Source organism: Cherax quadricarinatus, chromosome 94 (genome assembly GCF_038502225.1).
Source record: "Cherax quadricarinatus isolate ZL_2023a chromosome 94, ASM3850222v1, whole genome shotgun sequence".
In the NCBI taxonomy this organism is placed as follows: domain Eukaryota; kingdom Metazoa; phylum Arthropoda; class Malacostraca; order Decapoda; family Parastacidae; genus Cherax; species Cherax quadricarinatus.
The window spans coordinates 11,406,285-11,432,080 of record NC_091385.1 but is presented as its reverse complement, the minus strand read 5'-3'; the positions used below and the strand labels follow the sequence as shown (position 1 = coordinate 11,432,080).

The following is a 25,796-nucleotide window of genomic DNA, read 5'->3' as shown; positions in this document are numbered from 1 at the left end:
ATTGAGGAAATGTTTCGCCACACAGTGGCTTCATCAGTCCAGTACAAAGTTGAAGTGGGTAAGGAGAGGAGAAGTTTGAGGTAATCAGTCCCTCAACCTGGAATCGATGTGTTCAGTCAATCAGTCCATTCCTACAAGAGTGATGGACTGAACACATCGATTCCAGGTTGAGGGACTGATTACCTCAAACTTCTCTCCTTACCAATTTCTACTTTGTATTGGACTGATGAAGCCACTGTGTGGCGAAACGTTCTTCAATAAAGATTCCCATGTGTTGCATAAGTGTCTCAATTCTTCAACTTGTCGGTTTTCTAAACCATTCATCAGAAGAGATTAGTGCAGAAGCTGGAGGATCAGGTACGTATAACAGGACTGGCACTGCAATGGATCAGAGAATACCTGACAGGGAGACAACAACGAGTCATGGTACGTGATGAGGTATCACAGTGGGCACCTGTGATGAGTGGGGTCCCACAGGGGTCAGTCCTAGGACCAGTGCTGTTCTTGGTATACGTGAATGACATGATGGAAGGGATAGAATCATCTGTGTCCCTGTTCACAGATGATGTGAGGTGTTTGTGTGCCCCGGTGGTCTGGTGGCTAAAGCTCCCGTTTCACACACGGAGGGCCTGGGTTCGATTCCCGGCAGGTGGAAACATTTCGACACATTCCCTTACACCTGTTGTCCTGTTCACCTAGCAGCAAATAGGTACCTGGGTGTTAGTGGACTGGTGTGGGTCGCATCCTGGGGGACAAGATTGAGGACCACAATGGAAATAAGTTAGACAGTCCTCGATGACGCACTGACTTTCTTGGGTTATCCTGGGCGGCTAACCCTCCGGGGTTAAAAATCCGAACGAAATCTTATCTTAATGAGGAGAATTAAATCAGATGAGTATCAGGCAGGACTTCAAAGAGACTTGGACAGGCTGGACACCTGGTCCAGCAACTGGCTTCTCGAATTTAACCCCACCAAATGCAAAGTCATGAAGATCGGGGAAGGGCGAAGAAGACCGCAGACGGAGTATAGGCTATGTGGCCAAAGACTGCAAACATCACTCAAGGAGAAAGATCTTGGGGTGAGTATAACACCGAGCATGTCTCCGGAAGCACACATCAACCAGATAACTGCTGCAGCATATGGGCGCCTGGCAAACCTGAGAACAGCATTCCGATACCTTAGTAAGGAATCGTTCAAGACACTGTACACCGTGTACGTCAGGCCCATACTGGAGTATGCAGCACCTGTTTGGAACCCGCACTTGATAAAGCACGTCAAGAAACTAGAGAAAGTACAAAGGTTTGCGACAAGGTTAGTTCCAGAGCTAAGGGGAATGTCCTATGAAGAAAAGGTTAAGGGAAATCGGCCTGACGACACTGAAGAACAGGAGGGTCAGGGGAGACATGATAACGACTTACAAAATACTGCGTGGAATAGACAAGGTGGACAAAGACGGGATGTTCCAGAGATGGGACACAGACACAAGGGGTCACAATTGGAAGTTGAAGACTCAGATGAGTCAAAGGGATGTTAGGAAGTATTTCTTCAGTCATAGAGTAGTTAGGAAGTGGAATAATCTGACAAGTGAGGTAGTGGAGGCAGGAACCATACACAGCTTTAAGACGAGGTATGATAAAGCTCATGGAGCAGGGAGAGAGAGGACCTAATTGCGTTCAGTGAAGAGATGGGGCCAGGAGCTGAGTCTCGACCCCTGCAACTACAATTAGGCGAGTACAATTAGGTGAGTACCTGTGTTGAACACCTGTGTTGAACACCTGTGTTGAACACCTGTGTTAAACACCTGTGTTGAACACCTGTGTTGAACACCTGTGTTGAACACCCGTGTTAAACACCTGTGTTGAACACCTGTGTTAAACACCTGTGTTGAACACCTGTGTTGAACACCTGTGTTGAACACCCGTGTTAAACACCTGTGTTGAACACCTGTGTTGAACACCTGTGTTAAACACCTGTGTTGAACACCTGTGTTGAACACCTGTGTTAAACACCTGTGTTGAACACCTGTGTTAAACACCTGTGTTAAACACCTGTGTTGAACACCCGTGTTGAACACCTGTGTTGAACACCTGTGTTAAACACCTGTGTTGAACACCTGTGTTAAACACCTGTGTTAAACACCTGTGTTGAACACCTGTGTTGAACACCTGTGTTGAACACCTGTGTTAAACACCTGTGTTGAACACCTGTGTTAAACACCTGTGTTGAACACCTGTGTTGAACACCTGTGTTGAACACCTGTGTTAAACACCTGTGTTAAACACCTGTGTTAAACACCTGTGTTAAACACCTGTGTTGAACACCTGTGTTGAACACCTGTGTTGAACACCTGTGTTGAACACCTGTGTTGAACACCTGTGTTAAACACCTGTGTTGAACACCTGTGTTGAACACCTGTGTTGGGCACCAGTGACGATCACCTGGGTGCACTATTTCTGCTTTAAGATATATTTCTTACAGTTGAATAATTTATTAAGGTGTGTATTAGAGCCAGCCAGTATGAGATGTTTTCCCGCGGAACAACACTGCCAGTATGAGATGTTTTCCCGCGGAACAACACTGCCAGTATGAGATGTTTTCCCGCGGAACAACACTGCCAGTATGAGATGTTTTCCCGCGGAACAACACTGCCAGTATGAGATGTTTTCCCGCGGAACAACACTGCCAGTATGAGATGTTTTCCCGCGTAACAACACTGCCAGTATGAGATGTTTTCCGCGGAACAACACTGCCAGTATGAGATGTTTTCCCGCGGAACAACACTGCCAGTATGAGATGTTTTCCCGCGGAACAACACTGCCAGTATGAGATGTTTTCCCGCGGAACAACACTGCCAGTATGAGATGTTTTCCCGCGGAACAACACTGCCAGTATGAGATGTTTTCCCGCGGAACAACACTGCCAGTATGAGATGTTTTCCCGCGGAACAACACTGCCAGTATGAGATGTTTTCCCGCGGAACAACACTGCCAGTATGAGATGTTTTCCCGCGGAACAACACTGCCAGTATGAGATGTTTTCCCGCGTAACAACACTGCCAGTATGAGATGTTTTCCGCGGAACAACACTGCCAGTATGAGATGTTTTCCCGCGTAACAACACTGCCAGTATGAGATGTTTTCCGCGGAACAACACTGCCAGTATGAGATGTTTTCCCGCGGAACAACACTGCCAGTATGAGATGTTTTCCCGCGTAACAACACTGCCAGTATGAGATGTTTTCCGCGGAACAACACTGCCAGTATGAGATGTTTTCCCGCGGAACAACACTGCCAGTATGAGATGTTTTCCCGCGGAACAACACTGCCAGTATGAGATGTTTTCCCGCGGAACAACACTGCCAGTATGAGATGTTTTCCCGCGGAACAACACTGCCAGTATGAGATGTTTTCCCGCGGAACAACACTGCCAGTATGAGATGTTTTCCCGCGGAACAACACTGCCAGTATGAGATGTTTTCCCGCGGAACAACACTGCCAGTATGAGATGTTTTCCCGCGGAACAACACTGCCAGTATGAGATGTTTTCCCGCGGAACAACACTGCCAGTATGAGATGTTTTCCCGCGGAACAACACTGCCAGTATGAGATGTTTTCCCGCGGAACAACACTGCCAGTATGAGATGTTTTCCCGCGTAACAACACTGCCAGTATGAGATGTTTTCCGCGGAACAACACTGCCAGTATGAGATGTTTTCCCGCGGAACAACACTGCCAGTATGAGATGTTTTCCCGCGGAACAACACTGCCAGTATGAGATGTTTTCCCGCGGAACAACACTGCCAGTATGAGATGTTTTCCCGCGGAACAACACTGCCAGTATGAGATGTTTTCCCGCGGAACAACACTGCCAGTATGAGATGTTTTCCCGCGGAACAACACTGCCAGTATGAGATGTTTTCCCGCGGAACAACACTGCCAGTATGAGATGTTTTCCGCGGAACAACACTGCCAGTATGAGATGTTTTCCCGCGGAACAACACTGCCAGTATGAGATGTTTTCCCGCGGAACAACACTGCCAGTATGAGATGTTTTCCCGCGGAACAATACTGCCAGTATGAGATGTTTTCCCGCCGAATAACACTGCTAGTATGACGTGCACGAGTCAGTGTGAACCTCAACTGGAGGTGTGATAGTGCGTGTGAGTACACTTCCTCCATCCATGTGCACGTGTGTGCACATATACCGATATTCTACGTGTACACCCCAGTATACTACATATACGCCTCAGTACATGTACAACCCAGTACACTACATGCACACCCCAGTACACTACATGCACACCCCAGTACACTACATGTACACCTCAGTACACTACATGTACACCCCAGTACACTACATGTACACCCCAGTACACTACATGCACACCCCAGTATACTACATGTACACCCCAGTATACTACATGTACACCCCAGTACACTACATATACACCCCAGTACACTACATGTACACCCCAGTACACTACATGCTCACCCCAGTATACTACATGTACACCCCAGTACACTACATGTACACCTCAGTACACTACATGTACACCCCAGTATACATGTACACCCCAGTACACTACATGTACACCTCAGTACACTACATGTACACCTCAGTACACTACATGTACACCTCAGTACACTACATGTACACCCCAGTACACTACATGTACACCTCAGTACACTACATGTACACCTCAGTACACTACATGTACACCTCAGTACACTACATGTACACCCCAGTATACTACATGTACACCTCAGTACACTACATGTACACCTCAGTACACTACATGTACACCTCAGTACACTACATGTACACCTCAGTACACTACATGTACACCTCAGTACACTACATGTACACCTCAGTACACTACATGTACACCCCAGTATACATGTACACCCCAGTACACTACATGCACACCCCAGTATACATGTACACCCCAGTATACATGTACACCTCAGTACACTACATGTACACCTCAGTACACTACATGTACACCCCAGTACACTACATGTACACCTCAGTACACTACATGTACACCTCAGTACACTACATGTACACCTCAGTACACTACATGCACACCCCAGTACACTACATGTACACCTCAGTACACTACATGTACACCTCAGTACACTACATGTACACCTCAGTACACTACATGCACACCCCAGTATACATGTACACCCCAGTACACTACATGTACACCTCAGTACACTACATGTACACCCCAGTACACTACATGTACACCCCAGTACACTACATGTACACCCCAGTACACTACATGTACACCCCAGTACACTACATGTACACCCCAGAATACATGTACACCCCAGTACACTACATGCACACCCCAGTATACATGTACACCTCAGTACACTACATGTACACCTCAGTACACTACATGTACACCCCAGTACACTACATGTACACCTCAGTACACTACATGTACACCTCAGTACACTACATGTACACCTCAGTACACTACATGCACACCCCAGTACACTACATGTACACCTCAGTACACTACATGTACACCTCAGTACACTACATGTACACCTCAGTACACTACATGCACACCCTAGTATACATGTACACCCCAGTACACTACATGTACACCTCAGTACACTACATGTACACCCCAGTACACTACATGTACACCCCAGTACACTACATGTACACCCCAGTACACTACATGTACACCCCAGTACACTACATGTACACCCCAGAATACATGTACACCCCAGTACACTACATGCACACCCCAGTATACATGTACACCCCAGTACACTACATGTACACCCCAGTACACTACATGTACACCCCAGTATACATGTACACCCCAGTACACTACATGCACACCCCAGTATACATGTACACCCCAGTACACTACATGTACACCTCAGTACACTACATGTACACCCCAGTATACATGTACACCCCAGTACACTACATGCACACCCCAGTATACATGTACACCCCAGTACACTACATGTACACCTCAGTACACTACATGTACACCCCAGTATACATGTACACCCCAGTACACTACATGCACACCCCAGTATACATGTACACCCCAGTACACTACATGTACACCTCAGTACACTACATGTACACCCCAGTATACATGTACACCCCAGTACACTACATGCACACCCCAGTATACATGTACACCCCAGTACACTACATGTACACCTCAGTACACTACATGTACACCCCAGTATACTACATATACACCCCAGTATACATGTACACCCCAGTATACTACATGTACACCCCAGTACACTACATGTACACCTCAATACACTACATGTACACCCCAGTATACTACATATACACCCCAGTATACATGCACACCCCAGTATACTACATGTACACCCCAGTACACTACATGTACACCTCAGTACACTACATGTACACCCCAGTATACTACATATACACCCCAGTATACATGTACACCCCAGTATACTACATGTACACCCCAGTACACTACATGCACACCTCAGTACACTACATGTACACCCCAGTACACTACATGTACACCCCAGTACACTACATGTACACCCCAGTACACTACATGTACACCTCAGTACACTACATGTACACCTCAGTACACTACATGTACACCTCAGTACACTACATGTACACCTCAGTACACTACATGTACACCTCAGTACACTACATGTACACCCCAGTATACTACATGTACACCTCAGTACACTACATGTACACCTCAGTATACTACATGTACACCTCAGTACACTACATGTACACCCCAGTACACTACATGTACACCTCAGTACACTACATGTACACCTCAGTACACTACATGTACACCTCAGTACACATGTACACCTCAGTACACTACATGTACACCTCAGTACTCTACATGTACACCTCAGTACACATGTACACCTCAGTACTCTACATGTACACCTCAGTACACATGTACACCTCAGTACACTACATGTACACCTCAGTACACTACATGTACACCTCAGTACACTACATGTACACCTCAGTACACTACATGTACACCCCAGTATACATGTACACCTCAGTACACATGTACACCTCAGTACACTATATGTACACCCCAGTACACATGTACACCTCAGTACACTACATGTACACCCCAGTATACATGTACACCTCAGTATACTACATGTACACCTCAGTACACATGTACACCTCAGTACACTACATGTACACCCCAGTATACATGTACACCTCAGTATACTACATGTACACCTCAGTACACTACATGTACACCTCAGTATACATGTACACCTCAGTACACTACATGTACACCCCAGTATACATGTACACCTCAGTATACTACATGTACACCCCAGTACACTACATGTACACCCCAGTATACATGTACACCTCAGTATACTACATGTACACCCCAGTACACTACATGTACACCCCAGTATACATGTACACCTCAGTATACTACATGTACACCCCAGTACACTACATGTACACCTCAGTATACATGTACACCTCAGTATACTACATGTACACCCCAGTACACTACATGTACACCCCAGTACACTACATGTACACCCCAGTACACTACATGTACACCCCAGTACACTACATGTACACCCCAGTACACTACATGTACACCTCAGTACACTACATGTACACCTCAGTACACTACATGTACACCTCAGTACACATGTACACCCCAGTACACTACATGTACACCTCAGTACACTACATGTACACCTCAGTACACTACATGTACACCTCAGTACACTACATGTACACCTCAGTACACTACATGTACACCTCAGTACACTACATGTACACCTCAGTACACTACATGTACACCCCAGTACACTACATGTACACCTCAGTACACTACATGTACACCTCAGTACACTACATGTACACCCCAGTACACTACATGTACACCTCAGTACACTACATGTACACCTCAGTACACTACATGTACACCCCAGTACACTACATGTACACCTCAGTACACTACATGTACACCTCAGTACACTACATGTACACCTCAGTACACTACATGTACACCTCAGTACACTACATGTACACCTCAGTACACTACATGTACACCTCAGTACACTACATGTACACCTCAGTACACATGTACACCCCAGTAATAATTGTTATAGACAACAATAACAGTGAATTATAGGAACAATGACAATTATAACAGTAATAAATAAGAGTGAATTATAGTTATAAATTATAGTTATCTTACGGAGAATTTCAGTGACTTGGTGATATAATAATTATATTGAATTACGACGTATAACAGTGAATAAATAATTACAGTGACTAAATTATAGTGAAAATACTGAATGGTGAATTATAGTGAAGTGTTTTATTAGTGACTAAAGTGAGTTATTCTCGTACGTGTCAGTTACTAATTATATATTACTCACTTAACAGGTAATTAAAATAACTTAATAATTACTTAATGTTTCGGTTTATAAGTAAGAATTATAGTCACTTAGAGTGTCTGGGTAAATTATAGTGATTTGATAATTAGAGTATTTGGCTTAAAATATAGGCCATAACTATGACTATATTGGTCTACAACTATATGTGGGCCTTTAACTTCATAGGCCTATAATCAAAGTTAGGCTTAATTGTAGACTGGAAACCTACAATCAAAGTTAGGCTGAATTGTAGACTGGAAACCTACAATCAAATTTAGGCTGAATTGTAGACTTGAAACCTACAATCAAAGTTAGGCTGAATTGTAGACTTGAAACCTACAATCAAAGTTAGGCTGAATTGTAGACTGGAAGCCTACAATCAAAGTTAGGCTAAATTGTAGACTGGAAGCCTACAAAGTTAGGCTGAATTGTGGACTGGAAACGTACAATCAAAGTTAGGCTGAATTGTAGACTGGAAACCTACAATCAAATTTAGGCTGAATTGTAGACTGGAAACCTACAATCAAATTTAGGCTGAATTGTAGACTGGAAACCTACAATCAAATTTAGGCTGAATTGTAGACTGGAAACCTACAATCAAATTTAGGCTGAATTGTAGACTGGAAACCTACAATCAAATTTAGGCTGAATTGTAGACTGGAAACCTACAATCAAATTTAGACTGAATTGTAGACTGGAAGCCTTGTGCAGCAGTCAACTTGGGCAGCTCCATCACCTGGTGTCACCACCCATGACAGTCTTCACGTTTTTCCTGTTGTTCTGTTAACGGAAGACCAACGGGTGGGTGACAGCATAAGTGAGGCATCTGGCTGGTGGTCGTCTTGATATAAGGTGAGTAACTTAATACTTAATTACTTATCAGATCCATCGACTAGGTATATAAAATTACGCTTTCCTTAAGTATACCTCTTAGACCCTTGAGTATACCACTTGATCACCAAGTATGTCCCATCATTCTGCAGTATGATGCACCTTCATGCTACAGTATGATTCACCCTTCATGCTACAGTATGATTCACCTTCATGCTACAGTATGATGCACCTTCATGCTACAGTATGATTCACCTTCATGCTACAGTATGATTCACCCTTCATGCTACAGTATGATTCACCTTCATGCTACAGTATGATTCACCTTCATTCTACAGTATGATTCACCTTCATTCTACAGTATGATTCACCTTCATTCTACAGTATGATTCACCTTCATTCTACAGTATGATTCACCTTCATTCTGCAGTATGATGCACCTTCATGCTACAGTATGATTCACCTTCATGATTCACCTTCATTCTACAGTATGATTCATTCACCTTCATTCATTGCTACAGTATGATTCATTCACTACAGTATGATTCATTCAACAGTATGATTCATTCACTACAGTATGATTCACCAGTATGATTCACCTTCATTCTCATTCATTCAACAGTATGATTCACCTTCATTCAACAGTATGATTCACCTTCATTCAACAGTATGATTCACCAGTATGATTCACCTTTCTACAGTATGATTCACCTTCATTCTGCAGTATGATTCACCTTCATTCAACAGTATGATTCACCTTCATTCAACAGTATGATTCACGTTCATTCTGCAGTATGATTCACCTTCATTCTACAGTATGATTCACCTTCATTCTGCAGTATGATTCACCTTCATTCTACAGTATGATTCACCTTCATTCTACAGTATGATTCACCTTCATTCAACAGTATGATTCACCTTCATTCAACAGTATGATTCACCTTCATTCTACAGTATGATTCACCTTCATTCTACAGTATGATTCACCTTCATTCAACAGTATGATTCACCTTCATTCAACAGTATGATTCACCTTCATTCAACAGTATGATTCACCTTCATTCAACAGTATGATTCACCTTCATTCAACAGTATGATTCACCTTCATTCAACAGTATGATTCACCTTCATTCAACAGTATGCCCTTCAAGGGGTAAGAGGACTAATAAATACTGACAGTGGTAAATTAAAGACATGTGCAGCGCTAAAATGTCCGAAGGTAGAAAATGGCATTGTGAGACAAAGTACTTCCGAGTTCACATTTCTTTCATAAATGTCCACATCTTGTTAGTATTATCGTATTTCCTTTCTTAGGTTATTTGGTGAGCACAAGGCTGAGGCTGGGTGTACAGACCATGGTAGACTACGAGGGTTGTAGCTGAGGCTGGAGGGTGGGTGTCCAGACCATGGTAGACTACGAGGGTTGTAGCTGAGGCTCGAGGGGGGGATGTCCAGATTATTATAATCAAGTGGGAAGCGCTAAACCCGGAGGATTATACAGCGCGTACGGGGGGGGGGTGGAAGGCATTCAGGCTTAATTCGGGGAACTGGAGCACAGATCCAATTCCCTAAATCAAGAGCCCCTCACCAACATCAAGGAACCTTCCTTGGGGGGGTGTCCAGAGTATCGTAGACTACGTGGGTTGTAGCTGAGGCTGGAGGGTGGGTGTCCAGACCATGGTAGACTACGAGGGTGGTAGCTGAGGCTGGAGGGTGGGTGTCCAGACCATGGTAGACTACGTGGGTTGTAGCTGAGGCTGGAGGGGGGTGTCCAGACCATGGTAGACTACGTGGGTTGTAGCTGAGGCTGGAGGGGGGTGGGTGTCCAGACCATGGTAGACTACGTGGGTTTTGCTGATGCTGGAGGGGGGTGTCCAGACCATGGTAGACTACGTGGGTTGTAGCTGAGGCTGGAGGGGGGTGTCCAGACCATGGTAGACTACGTGGGTTGTAGCTGAGGCTGGACGTGGGGGCTGGAGGGGGGTGTCCAGGGTGGGTTTCCAGACCATGGTAGACTACGAGGGTTGTAGCTGAGGCTTGAGGGTGGGGGTCAAGACCATGGTAGACTACGACAGTTGTAGCTGAGGCTGGAGGGTGGGGATCCAGACCATGGTAGACTAGGAGGGTTGCAGCTGAGGCTGAGGGTGGGTGTCCAGACCATGGTAGACTACGAGGGTTTTGAGCTGGAGGGTGGGTGAGTAGACTACGTGGGTTGTAGCTGAGGCTGGGGTGGGTGTCCAGACCATGGTAGACTACAGGGTGTAGTAGCTGGAGAGGGTGGGTGTGATGGTAGACTACTTGAGCTGAGGCTGGAGGGGAGTGTCCAGACCATGGTAGACTACGTGGGTTGTAGCTGAGGCTGGAGGGTGGGTGTCCAGACCATGGTAGACTACGAGGGTTGTAGCTGAGGCTGGAGGGTGGGTGTCCAGACCATGGTAGACTACGAGGGTTGTAGCTGAGGCTGGAGGGTGGGTGTCCAGACCATGGTAGACTACGTGGGGGTTGGGTGTCCAGACCATGGTAGACTACGAGGGTTGTAGCTGAGGCTGGAGGGTGGGTGTCCAGACCATGGTAGACTACGTGGGTTGTAGCTGAGGCTGGAGGGTGGGTGTCCAGACCATGGTAGACTACGAGGGTTGTAGCTGAGGCTGGAGGGTGGGTGTCCAGACCATGGTAGACTACGAGGGTTGTAGCTGAGGCTGGAGGGGGGTGTCCAGACCATGGTAGACTACGTGGGTTGTAGCTGAGGCTGGAGGGTGGGTGTCCAGACCATGGTAGACTACGTGGGCTGTAGCTGAGGCTGGAGGGGGGTGTCCAGACCATGGTAGACTACGAGGGTTGTAGCTGAGGCTGGAGGGTGGGGGTCCAGACCATGGTAGACTACGAGGGTTGTAGCTGAGGCTTGAGGGTGGGGGTCCAGACCATGGTAGACTACGAGGGTTGTAGCTGAGGCTTGAGGTGGGTGTCCAGAACATTGCAGACTGCGAAGGTGGTAGAGTTGCCTGGCGGGTATGGGTTGGTACACCCACTGCAGTGGGTCAGTACACCCCCTGCAATGGGTCGGTACACACACTGCAGTGGGTCGGTACAGCCACTGCAATGGGTCGGTACACCCACTGCAGTGGGTCATTACACCCACTGCAATGGGTCAGTACACACTGCAGTGGGTCGATACACCCACTGCAATGGGTCGGTACACCCACTGCAGTGTGTCATTACACCCACTGCAATGGGTCGGTACACCCACTGCAGTGGGTCGGTACATCCACTGCAATGGGTCGGTACACCCACTGCAGTGGGTCATTACACCCACTGCAATGGGTCGGCACATCCACTGCAATGGGTCGGTACACCCACTGCAAAGGGTCGGTACACCCACTGCAATGGGTCGGTACACCCACTGCAAAGGGTCAGTACACCCAGTGCAATGGGTCGGCACACCCACTGCAATGGGTCAGTACACCCACTGCAAAGGGTCGGTACACCCACTGCAATGGGTCGGTACACCCACTGCAAAGGGTCGGCACACCCACTGCAATGGGTCAGTACACCCACTGCAAAGGGTCGGTACACCCACTGCAATGGGTCGGTACACCCACTGCAAAGGGTCGGTACACCCACTGCAATGGGTCGGTACACCCACTGCAATGGGTCGGTACACCCACTGCAAAGGGTCGGTACACCCACTGCAAAGGGTCGGTACACCCACTGCAAAGGGTCTGTACACCCACTGCAAAGGGTCGGTACACCCACTGCAAAGGGTCGGTACACCCACTGCAAAGGGTCGGTACACCCACTGCAAAGGGTCGGTACACCCACTGCAAAGGGTCGGTACACCCACTGCAAAGGGTCGGTACACCCACTACAATGGGTCGGCACACCCACTGCAATGGGTCAGTACACCCACTGCAGAGGGTCGGCACACCCACTGCAATGGGTCAGTACACCCACTGCAGAGGGTCGGCACACCCACTGCAGAGGGTTGGCACACCCACTGCAAAGGGTCGGTACACCCACTGCAGTGGGTCGGTACACCCACTGCACTGGGTCAGTACACCCACTGCAATGGGTCAGTACACCCACTGCAAAGGGTCGGTACACCCACTGCAATGGGTCGGTACACCCACTGCAAAGGGTCGGTACACCCACTGCAAAGGGTCGGTACACCCACTGCAAAGGGTCTGTACACCCACTGCAAAGGGTCGGTACACCCACTGCAAAGGGTCGGTACACCCACTGCAAAGGGTCGGTACACCCACTGCAAAGGGTCGGTACACCCACTGCAAAGGGTCGGTACACCCACTGCAAAGGGTCGGTACACCCACTGCAAAGGGTCGGTACACCCACTGCAAAGGGTCGGTACACCCACTGCAAAGGGTCGGTACACCCACTACAATGGGTCGGCACACCCACTGCAATGGGTCAGTACACCCACTGCAGAGGGTCGGCACACCCACTGCAATGGGTCTGTACACCCACTGCAGAGGGTCGGCACACCCACTGCAGAGGGTTGGCACACCCACTGCAAAGGGTCGGTACACCCACTGCAGTGGGTCGGTACACCCACTGCAATGGGTCAGTACACCCACTGCAAAGGGTCGGTACACCCACTGCAAAGGGTCGGTACACCCACTGCAATGGGTCGGCACGCCCACTGCAAAGGGTCGGTACACCGACTGCAAAGGGTCGGTTCACCCACTGCAAAGGGTCGGTACACCCACTGCAAAGGGTCGGTACACCCACTGCAATGGGTCGGTACACCCACTACAAAGGGTCGGTACACCCACTGCAATGGGTCGGTACACCCACTGCAATGGGTCGGTACACCCACTGCAATGGGTCGGTACACCCACTGCAAAGGGTCGGTACACCCACTGCAATGGGTCGGTACACCCACTGCAATGGGTCGGTACACCCACTACAAAGGGTCGGTACACCCACTGCAAAGGGTCGGTACACCCACTGCAAAGGGTCGGTACACCCACTGCAAAGGGTCGGTACACCCACTGCAATGGGTCGGTACACCCACTGCAATGGGTCGGTACACCCACTGCAATGGGTCGGTACACCCACTACAAAGGGTCGGTACACCCACTGCAAAGGGTCGGTACACCCACTGCAAAGGGTCGGTACACCCACTGCAAAGGGTCGGTACACCCACTGCAATGGGTCGGTACACCCACTGCAATGGGTCGGTACACCCACTACAAAGGGTCGGTACACCCACTGCAAAGGGTCGGTACACCCACTGCAAAGGGTCGGTACACCCACTGCAAAGGGTCGGTACACCCACTGCAATGGGTCGGTACACCCACTGCAATGGGTCGGTACACCCACTACAAAGGGTCGGTACACCCACTGCAAAGGGTCGGTACACCCACTGCAAAGGGTCGGTACACCCACTGCAAAGGGTCGGTACACCCACTGCAATGGGTCGGTACACCCACTGCAATGGGTCGGTACACCCACTACAAAGGGTCGGTACACCCACTGCAAAGGGTCGGTACACCCACTGCAAAGGGTCGGTACACCCACTGCAAAGGGTCGGTACACCCACTGCAAAGGGTCGGTACACCCACTACAAAGGGTCGGTACACCCACTGCAAAGGGTCGGTACACCCACTGCAAAGGGTCGGTACACCCACTGCAAAGGGTCGGTACACCCACTGCAAAGGGTCGGTACACCCACTACAAAGGGTCGGTACACCCACTACAAAGGGTCGGTACACCCACTGCAATGGGTCGGTACACCCACTGCATTGGGTCGGTACACCCACTGCAATGGGTCGGTACACCCACTGCAATGGGTCGGTACACCCACTGCAATGGGTCGGTACACCCACTGCAAAGGGTCGGTACACCCACTGCAGTGGGTCGGTACACCCACTGCAAAGGGTCGGTACACCCACTACAAAGGGTCGGTACACCCACTACAAAGGGTCGGTACACCCACTGCAAAGGGTCGGTACACCCACTGCAATGGGTCGGTACACCCACTGCAATGGGTCGGTACACCCACTACAAAGGGTCGGTACACCCACTGCAAAGGGTCGGTACACCCACTGCAAAGGGTCGGTACACCCACTGCAAAGGGTCGGTACACCCACTGCAATGGGTCGGTACACCCACTGCAATGGGTCGGTACACCCACTGCAATGGGTCGGTACACCCACTACAAAGGGTCGGTACACCCACTGCAAAGGGTCGGTACACCCACTGCAAAGGGTCGGTACACCCACTGCAATGGGTCGGTACACCCACTGCAATGGGTCGGTACACCCACTACAAAGGGTCGGTACACCCACTGCAAAGGGTCGGTACACCCACTGCAAAGGGTCGGTACACCCACTGCAAAGGGTCGGTACACCCACTGCAATGGGTCGGTACACCCACTGCAATGGGTCGGTACACCCACTACAAAGGGTCGGTACACCCACTGCAAAGGGTCGGTACACCCACTGCAAAGGGTCGGTACACCCACTGCAAAGGGTCGGTACACCCACTGCAATGGGTCGGTACACCCACTGCAATGGGTCGGTACACCCACTACAAAGGGTCGGTACACCCACTGCAAAGGGTCGGTACACCCACTGCAAAGGGTCGGTACACCCACTGCAATGGGTCGGTACACCCACTGCAGAGGGTCGGTCCACCCACTACAAAGGGTCGGTACACCCACTGCAAAGGGTCGGTACACCCACTGCAAAGGGTCGGTACACCCACTGCAAAGGGTCGGTACACCCACTGCAAAGGGTCGGTACACCCACTACAAAGGGTCGGTACACCCACTACAAAGGGTCGGTACACCCACTGCAATGGGTCGGTACACCCACTGCAATGGGTCGGTACACCCACTGCAATGGGTCGGTACACCCACTGCAATGGGTCGGTACACCCACTGCAAAGGGTCGGTACACCCACTGCAGTGGGTCGGTACACCCACTGCAAAGGGTCGGTACACCCACTACAAAGGGTCGGTACACCCACTACAAAGGGTCGGTACACCCACTGCAAAGGGTCGGTACACCCACTGCAATGGGTCGGTACACCCACTGCAAAGGGTCGGTACACCCACTGCAATGGGTCGGTACACCCACTGCAAAGGGTCGGTACACCCACTACAAAGGGTCGGTACACCCACTGCAAAGGGTCGGTACACCCACTGCAAAGGGTCGGTACACCCACTGCAAAGGGTCGGTACACCCACTACAAAGGGTCGGTACACCCACTGCAAAGGGTCGGTACACCCACTGCAAAGGGTCGGTACACCCACTGCAAAGGGTCGGTACACCCACTGCAATGGGTCGGTACACCCACTGCAAAGGGTCGGTACACCCACTGCAAAGGGTCGGTACACCCACTGCAAAGGGTCGGTACACCCACTGCAAAGGGTCGGTACACCCACTGCAAAGGGTCGGTACACCCACTGCAAAGGGTCGGTACACCCACTGCAAAGGGTCGGTACACCCACTGCAAAGGGTCGGTACACCCACTACAAAGGGTCTGTACACCCACTGCAAAGGGTCGGTACACCCACTGCAAAGGGTCGGTACACCCACTACAAAGGGTCGGTACACCCACTCCAAAGGGTCGGTACACCCACTGCAAAGGGTCGGTACACCCACTACAAAGGGTCGGTACACCCACTGCAAAGGGTCGGTACACCCACTACAAAGGGTCGGTACACCCACTGCAAAGGGTCGGTACACCCACTACAAAGGGTCGGTACACCCACTGCAAAGGGTCGGTACACCCACTGCAAAGGGTCGGTACACCCACTACAAAGGGTCGGTACACCCACTACAAAGGGTCGGTACACCCACTGCAAAGGGTCGGTACACCCACTACAAAGGGTCGGTACACCCACTGCAAAGGGTCGGTACACCCACTGCAAAGGGTCGGTACACCCACTACAAAGGGTCGGTACACCCACTGCAAAGGGTCGGTACACCCACTACAAAGGGTCGGTACACCCACTGCAAAGGGTCGGTACACCCACTGCAAAGGGTCGGTACACCCACTACAAAGGGTCGGTACACCCACTACAAAGGGTCGGTACACCCACTGCAAAGGGTCGGTACACCCACTACAAAGGGTCGGTACACCCACTGCAAAGGGTCGGTACACCCACTACAAAGGGTCGGTACACCCACTGCAAAGGGTCGGTACACCCACTGCAAAGGGTCGGTACACCCACTACAAAGGGTCGGTACACCCACTACAAAGGGTCGGTACACCCACTGCAAAGGGTCGGTACACCCACTACAAAGGGTCGGTACACCCACTGCAAAGGGTCGGTACACCCACTACAAAGGGTCGGTACACCCACTACAAAGGGTCGGTACACCCACTACAAAGGGTCGGTACACCCACTACAAAGGGTCGGTACACCCACTGCAAAGGGTCGGTACACCCACTACAAAGGGTCGGTACACCCACTACAAAGGGTCGGTACACCCACTACAAAGGGTCGGTACACCCACTACAAAGGGTCGGTACACCCACTACAAAGGGTCGGTACACCCACTGCAAAGGGTCGGTACACCCACTACAAAGGGTCGGTACACCCACTACAAAGGGTCGGTACACCCACTGCAAAGGGTCGGTACACCCACTACAAAGGGTCGGTACACCCACTACAAAGGGTCGGTACACCCACTACAAAGGGTCGGTACACCCACTGCAAAGGGTCGGTACACCCACTACAAAGGGTCGGTACACCCACTACAAAGGGTCGGTACACCCACTACAAAGGGTCGGTACACCCACTACAAAGGGTCGGTACACCCACTGCAAAGGGTCGGTACACCCACTACAAAGGGTCGGTACACCCACTACAAAGGGTCGGTACACCCACTACAAAGGGTCGGTACACCTACTACAAAGGGTCGGTACACCCACTACAAAGGGTCGGTACACCCACTGCAATACTCCGAGACTCCAACTCCCAGGTGATAAATTAGATACTAAAGCAAACTTTGGTATTATTTTTGAGGAAGAGTTTCAGCAACCAGAGACTTCCTCAGTGCTATACAGATCTTCAACCATTGTTCTCAGTATTGGACTGAGGAAGTCACTGACTGCTGAGACTGAGGAAGTCACTGACTGCTGAGACTGAGGAAGTCACTGACTGCTGAGACTGAGGAAGCCACTGACTGCTGAGACTGAGGAAGCCACTGACTGCTGAGACTGAGGAAGTCACTGACTGCTGAGACTGAGGAAGTCACTGACTGCTGAGACTGAGGAAGCCACTGACTGCTGAGACTGAGGAAGCCACTGACTGCTGAGACTGAGGAAGCCACTGACTGCTGAGACTGAGGAAGTCACTGACTGCTGAGACTGAGGAAGTCACTGACTGCTGAGACTGAGGAAGCCACTGACTGCTGAGACTGAGGAAGCCACTGACTGCTGAGACTGAGGAAGTCACTGACTGCTGAGACTGAGGAAGTCACTGACTGCTGAAACTGAGGAAGCCACTGACTGCTGAGACTGAGGAAGCCACTGACTGCTGAGACTGAGGAAGTCACTGACTGCTGAAACCTTTCCACATTAATGATACCCAAGTGTTGTACATGTGTCTTATTCATCAACCTGTCGGTTCACTGAATCAATTATAATCTAGACGATACTTGTGTCTTGGTGGTGAATTAACTTAGCCAAACCTATTAAAGTAATGAAGCTGCCGGAGTTGTGAGAAACTGTGTTGGTGGTAGCAATGACAGCACGTTCCAGACAATGACAGCACGTTCCAGACAATGACAGCACGTTCCAGACAATGACAGCACGTTCCAGACAATGACAGTACGTTCCAGACAATGACAGCACGTTGCAGACAATGACAGCACGTTGCAGACAATGACAGCACGTTCCAGACAATGACAGCACGTTCCAGACAATGACAGCACGTTCCAGACAATGACAGTACGTTCCGGACAATGACAGCACGTTCCAGACAATGACAGCACGTTCCAGGCAATGACAGCACGTTCCAGACAATGGCTGCACGTTCCAGACAATGACAGAACGTTCCAGACAATGACAGCATGTCCCAGACAATGACAGCACGTTCCAGACAATGACAGCATGTTCCAGACAATGACAGCACGTTCCAGACAATGACAGCACGTTCCAGACAATGACAGCACGTTCCAGACAATGACAGCACGTTCCAGACAATGACAGCATGTTCCAGACAATGACAGCACGTTCCAGACAATGACAGCACGTTCCAGACAATGACAGCACGTTCCAGACAATGACAGCACGTTCCAGACAATGACAGCACGTTCCAGACAATGACAGCACGTTCCAGACAATGACAGCACGTTCCAGACAATGACAGCACGTTCCAGACAATGACAGCACGTTCCAGACAATGACAGCACGTTCCAGACAATGACAGCACGTTCCAGACAATGACAGCACGTTCCAGACAATAACAGCACGTTCCAGACAATGACAGCACGTTCCAGGCAATGACAGCACGTTCCAGACAATGGCTGCACGTTCCAGACAATGACAGAACGTTCCAGACAATGACAGCATGTTCCAGACAATGACAGCACGTTCCAGACAATGACAGCACGTTCCAGACAATGACAGCACGTTCCAGACAATGACAGAACGTTCCAGACAATGACAGCATGTTCCAGGCAATGACAGCACGTTCCAGACAATGACAGCACGTTCCAGACAATGACAGAACGTTCCAGACAATGACAGCACGTTCCAAACAATGACAGCACGTTCCAGCCAATGACAGCACGTTCCAGACAATGACAGCACGTTCCAGACAATGACAGCACGTTCCAGACAATGACAGCACGTTCCAGACAATGACAGCACGTTCCAGACAATGCTTTTATCTGGAACTTCCACACAGACGAATAGTTAAGCCTCGTTGAATTTCATTAGGTGATTGTATACGATGCCGGCATTGTATTGTTCACTCCCGCTGTGAGTGTTCTAGTGGTGTCTTAGAACAAGTTGTTCTTCCCTGTTTCCTCAAGGGTGGCCCGGTGGCCTGGTGGCTAAAGCTCCCGCTTCACACACGGAGGGCCCGGGTTCGATTCCCGGCGGGTGGAAACATTTCGACACGTTTCCTTACACCTGTTGTCCTGTTCACCTAGCAGCAAATAGGTACCTGGGTGTTAGTCACACGTTTCCTTACACCTGTTGTCCTGTTCACCTAGCAGCAAATAGGTACCTGGGTGTTAGTCGACTGGTGTGGGTCGCATCCTGGGGGACAAGATTAAGGACCACAATGGAAATAAGTTAGACAGTCCTCGATGACGAACTGACTTTCTTGGGTTATCCTGGGTGGCTAACCTTCCGGGGTTAAAAATCCGAACGAAATCTTATCTTATCTTATCTTAATATTTCTAGCGTCCTTCGCACGGAGATGTAAAAATCCCCGTCAGGTGTTTGGTAGGTAAGACACATAGGCACCATTTAGGCAACTTTATTCCGAAACGTTTCGCCTACCCAGTAAACTTCTTCAGTCGAGTACAGAAAGTAGGCAGGAGCAGAACTTCTCCAGGCTGAGGGACTGACAACCTCAAATCTACGACTTTAAGGGTGATGGCTTGATCACATCGTCTTCACATCTCTACTGTTCCTGCCTACTTTCTGTACTCGACTGAAGAAGCCTACTGTATAGGCAAAACGTTTCGGAATAAAGTTGCCTAACTGTTGCCTATGTGCCTTACCTACCAACCTGTCGGTATTGTATACCATTCTGATATTCCCTCAGGTGTTTCTCAAATCCTCTGAATGCATTATAAATGCTTAATTACACTGCTTATTTATCAAGTCTCAAATTGTGGTAGAGGATCTTGTGCCAATGTTGCTCCTAGCAAGACTACTGACAACATTGGTAACCGCTTTACCAACTGCCTGACCAGGAACTTACCAGGTAAGTGTTCCTGTCTTGCCGTGTGAATAATATGTATTGTATAGGCGGTTTTGAAAACCTATAAGTTAAGGAAGAGAAACTTATGCAAGATTTTGGGTCATTGAACAGCAATGTGCAACATTTGGGGTCATTGAACAGCAATGTGCAACATTTGGGGTCATTGAACAGCAATGTGCAACATTTGGGGTCATTGAACAGCAATGCGCAACATTTGGGGTCATTGAACAGCAATGCGCAACATTTGGGGTCATTGAACAGCAATGCGCAACATTTGGGGTCATTGAACAGCAATGTGCAACATTTGGGGTCATTGAACAGCAATGTGCAACATTTGGGGTCATTGAACAGCAATGCGCAACATTTGGGGTCATTGTACAACAATGTGCAACATTTGGGGTCATTGAACAGCAATGTGCAACATTTGGGGTCATTGAACAGCAATGCGCAACATTTGGGGTCATTGTACAACAATGTGCAACATTTGGGGTCATTGAACAGCAATGTGCAACATTTGGGGTCATTGAACAGCAATGCGCAACATTTGGGGTCATTGAACAACAATGTGCAACATTTGGGGTCATTGAACAGCAATGTGCAACATTTTGGGTCATTGAACAACAATGTACAACATTTGGGGTCATTGTACAACAATGTGCAACATTTGGGGTCATTGAACAGCAATGTGCAACATTTGGGGTCATTGAACAACAGTGTGCAACATTTGGGGTGATTGAACAACAATGTGCAACATTTGGGGTCATTGTACAACAATGTGCAACATTTGGGGGTCATTGTACAACAATGTGCAACATTTGGGGTCATTGAAGAACAATGTGCAACATCTGGGGTCATTGAAGAACAATGTGCAACATCTGGGGTCATTGAACAACAATGTGCAACATCTGGGGTCATTGAACAACAATGTGCAACATCTGGGGTCATTGAACAACAATGTACAACATCTGGGGTCATTGAACAACATTGCGCAACATCTGGGGTCATTGAACAACAATGTACAACATCTGGGGTCATTGAACAACAATGTGCAACATCTGGGGTCATTGAACAACAATGTGCAACATCTGGGGTCATTGAACAACAATGTGCAACATCTGGGGTCATTGAACAACAATGTGCAACATCTGGGGTCATTGAACAACAATGTGCAACATCTGGGGTCATTGAACAACAATGTGCAACATCTGGGGTCATTGAACAACAATGTGCAACATCTGGGGTCATTGAACAACAATGTGCAACATCTGGGGTCATTGAACAACAATGTGCAACATCTGGGGTCATTGAACAACAATGTGCAACATCTGGGGTCATTGAACAACAATGTGCAACATCTGGGGTCATTGAACAACAATGTGCAACATCTGGGGTCATTGAACAACAATGTGCAACATCTGGGGTCATTGAACAACAATGTGCAACATCTGGGGTCATTGAACAACAATGTGCAACATCTGGGGTCATTGAACAACAATGTGCAACATCTGGGGTCATTGAACAACAATGTACAACATCTGGGGTCATTGAACAACAATGTGCAACATCTGGGGTCATTTAACAACAATGTGCAACATCTGGGGTCATTGAACAACAATGTGCAACATCTGGGGTCATTGAACAACAATGTACAACATCTGGGGTCATTGAACAACAATGTGCAACATCTGGGGTCATTGAACAACAATGTGCAACATCTGGGGTCATTGAACAACAATGTGCAACATCTGGGGTCATTGAACAACAATGTGCAACATCTGGGGTCATTGAACAACAATGTGCAACATCTGGGGTCATTGAACAACAATGTGCAACATCTGGGGTCATTGAACAACAATGTACAACATCTGGGGTCATTGAACAACAATGCGCAACATCTGGGGTCATTGAACAACAATGTGCAACATCTGGGGTCATTGAACAACAATGTGCAACATCTGGGGTCATTTAACAACAATGTGCAACATCTGGGGTCATTGAACAACAATGTGCAACATCTGGGGTCATTGAACAACAATGTGCAACATCTGGGGTCATTGAACAACAATGTGCAACATCTGGGGTCATTGAACAACAATGTGCAACATCTGGGGTCATTGAACAACAATGTGCAACATCTGGGGTCATTGAACAACAATGTGCAACATCTGGGGTCATTGAACAACAATGTGCAACATCTGGGGTCATTGAACAACAATGTACAACATCTGGGGTCATTGAACAACAATGTGCAACATCTGGGGTCATTGAACAACAATGTGCAACATCTGGGGTCATTGAACAACAATGTGCAACATCTGGGGTCATTGAACAACAATGTGCAACATCTGGGGTCATTGAACAACAATGTGCAACATCTGGGGTCATTGAACAACAATGTGCAACATCTGGGGTCATTGAACAACAATGTGCAACATCTGGGGTCATTGAACAATGTGCAACATCTGGGGTCATTGAACAATGTGCAACATCTGGGGTCATTGAACAACAATGTGCAACATCTGGGGTCATTGAACAACAATGTGCAACATCTGGGGTCATTGAACAACAATGTGCAACATCTGGGGTCATTGAACAACAATGTGCAACATCTGGGGTCATTGAACAACAATGTGCAACATCTGGGGTCATTGAACAACAATGTGCAACATCTGGGGTCATTGTACAACAATGTGCAACATCTGGGGTCATTGTACAACAATGTGCAACATTTGGGGTCATTGAACAACAATGTACAACATCTGGGGTCATTGAACAACAATGTACAACATCTGGGGTCATTGAACAACAATGTACAACATCTGGGGTCATTGAACAACAATGTGCAACATCTGGGGTCATTGAACAACAATGTGCAACATCTGGGGTCATTGAACAACAATGTGCAACATCTGGGGTCATTGAACAACAATGTGCAACATCTGGGGTCATTGAACAATGTGCAACATCTGGGGTCATTGAACAATGTGCAACATCTGGGGTCATTGAACAACAATGTACAACATCTGGGGTCATTGAACAACAATGTGCAACATCTGGGGTCATTGAACAACAATGTGCAACATCTGGGGTCATTGAACAACAATGTGCAACATCTGGGAATCAGATGTTACACAAAAGTCTCATTATTAATCCGTATTGTTCACTTTCAACAACTGATGAAGGTTTGATGAGTCTGGAGAGTGTCAGTACTCTGGAAGCCCGGCCATGGGCCAGGCTCATGATAAAGTGGCAAGAAACCGAATGTTTGATGGATCAAAGTTGATTCATCATAGTCAAGGGAAAACTGGAAACGGTGTACACATCGAGGTAACAACTGGTGATGGTCGTCGACACTATGCCTAACCCTTCTAGGGTAGGGTAGGTGCCTGAGCCCGAGCTTACAGCTCACAAGACTGTCATTCCCCTTAGCCCCCTTGTGGCGGGGATGGCAGACCAGAGAGGCCTAGTTAGATAAGATAAGATAAGATTTCGTTCGGATTTTTAACCCCGGAGGGTTAGCCACCCAGGATAACCCAAGAAAGTCAGTGCGTCATCGAGGACTGTCTAACTTATTTCCATTGGGGTCCTTAATCTTGTCCCCCAGGATGCGACCCACACCAGTCGACTAACACCCAGGTACCTATTTGCTGCTAGGTGAACAGGACACCAGGTGTAAGGAAACGTGTCGAAATGTTTCCACCCGCCGGGAATCGAACCCGGGCCCTCCGTGTGTGAAGCGGGAGCTTTAGCCACCAGGCCACCAGGCCACCGGGCCTAGGCCTGGGGACAGTTGGTCCCAAAGATGAGGAGGTACTTGTGCCTCCTCCCATGGGAGACTTAGGTCTCAGACACTCCCTAAAGAGGGAGCCAAGGCCGGGCCACCACTTGGAAAAGGCCCGGGCCGGGAGAATACCGGCTAATATTTAATAATAATAATAATACTGGTGATGGTCGTTGTCTTAGTTCAGGAGTCAAGGTGTGGAGAATAATGTAGCAGATCATCGCAAGATCACCGGTTAACAATATTACAGCAGAGATGATTTAAGAGAGACATCATAACAAAATACTTAGACTGAGAGGCGGGAAATGTGTACACGAGAGCAAAGTTGGAGATAAAAGATAAAAATTATCAAGAAAAAGGTTTATGCCTCTCCTATTAAGATAAAGTTTAAAGGTTTAATTATAACTTTGTTTTGCTAAATACAAAGAATGTTACTATCATGCCGGGGCATTTCCGGCAGAATTACGAGGGAAAGATGACGAAATAGTTAATATAAAGTGCACAAGGATACAGACTGAGGGATTTTAAGAAGAATATGCTTATATTGTATTAAATATTAAACATCTTGAAATAACTGTCGGTAAATAAACAGAGGGGTGGACAAGGGGCTCGAACCGCAGTCTGCAAATTGACAGTCCAACGCTCTACCGTTCCAGTTGCCCGGACCCCTGGTAGTAATACTGTGTAATACGTCAGTGGCACCAACTGTACCCCAAGTGCACTCCTTCCCTCGGCCCAGGAGCTTTGACAGTAGATCTATTCTTACCCCCCCCTCCCACTAGACCACATCTATGGTCTCTAAGTTGTAATAAACAACTGTCAATAAATAGAAGGATGGACAAG

General features: G+C 48.4%; 1 protein-coding gene across 1 annotated transcript in view; it reads left to right on the top strand.

The window, feature by feature from the left end:
- Positions 1-8,074: 8,074 nt before the first annotated feature.
- LOC128700842 (uncharacterized) overlaps positions 8,075-25,796 on the top strand; it is a 232,631-nt gene continuing 214,909 nt past the window's right edge. The window contains exon 1 of the mRNA XM_070104770.1: positions 8,075-9,282. The gene's annotated coding sequence lies outside the window, so the exon portion shown is untranslated. The remainder of the gene's footprint in view (positions 9,283-25,796) is intronic.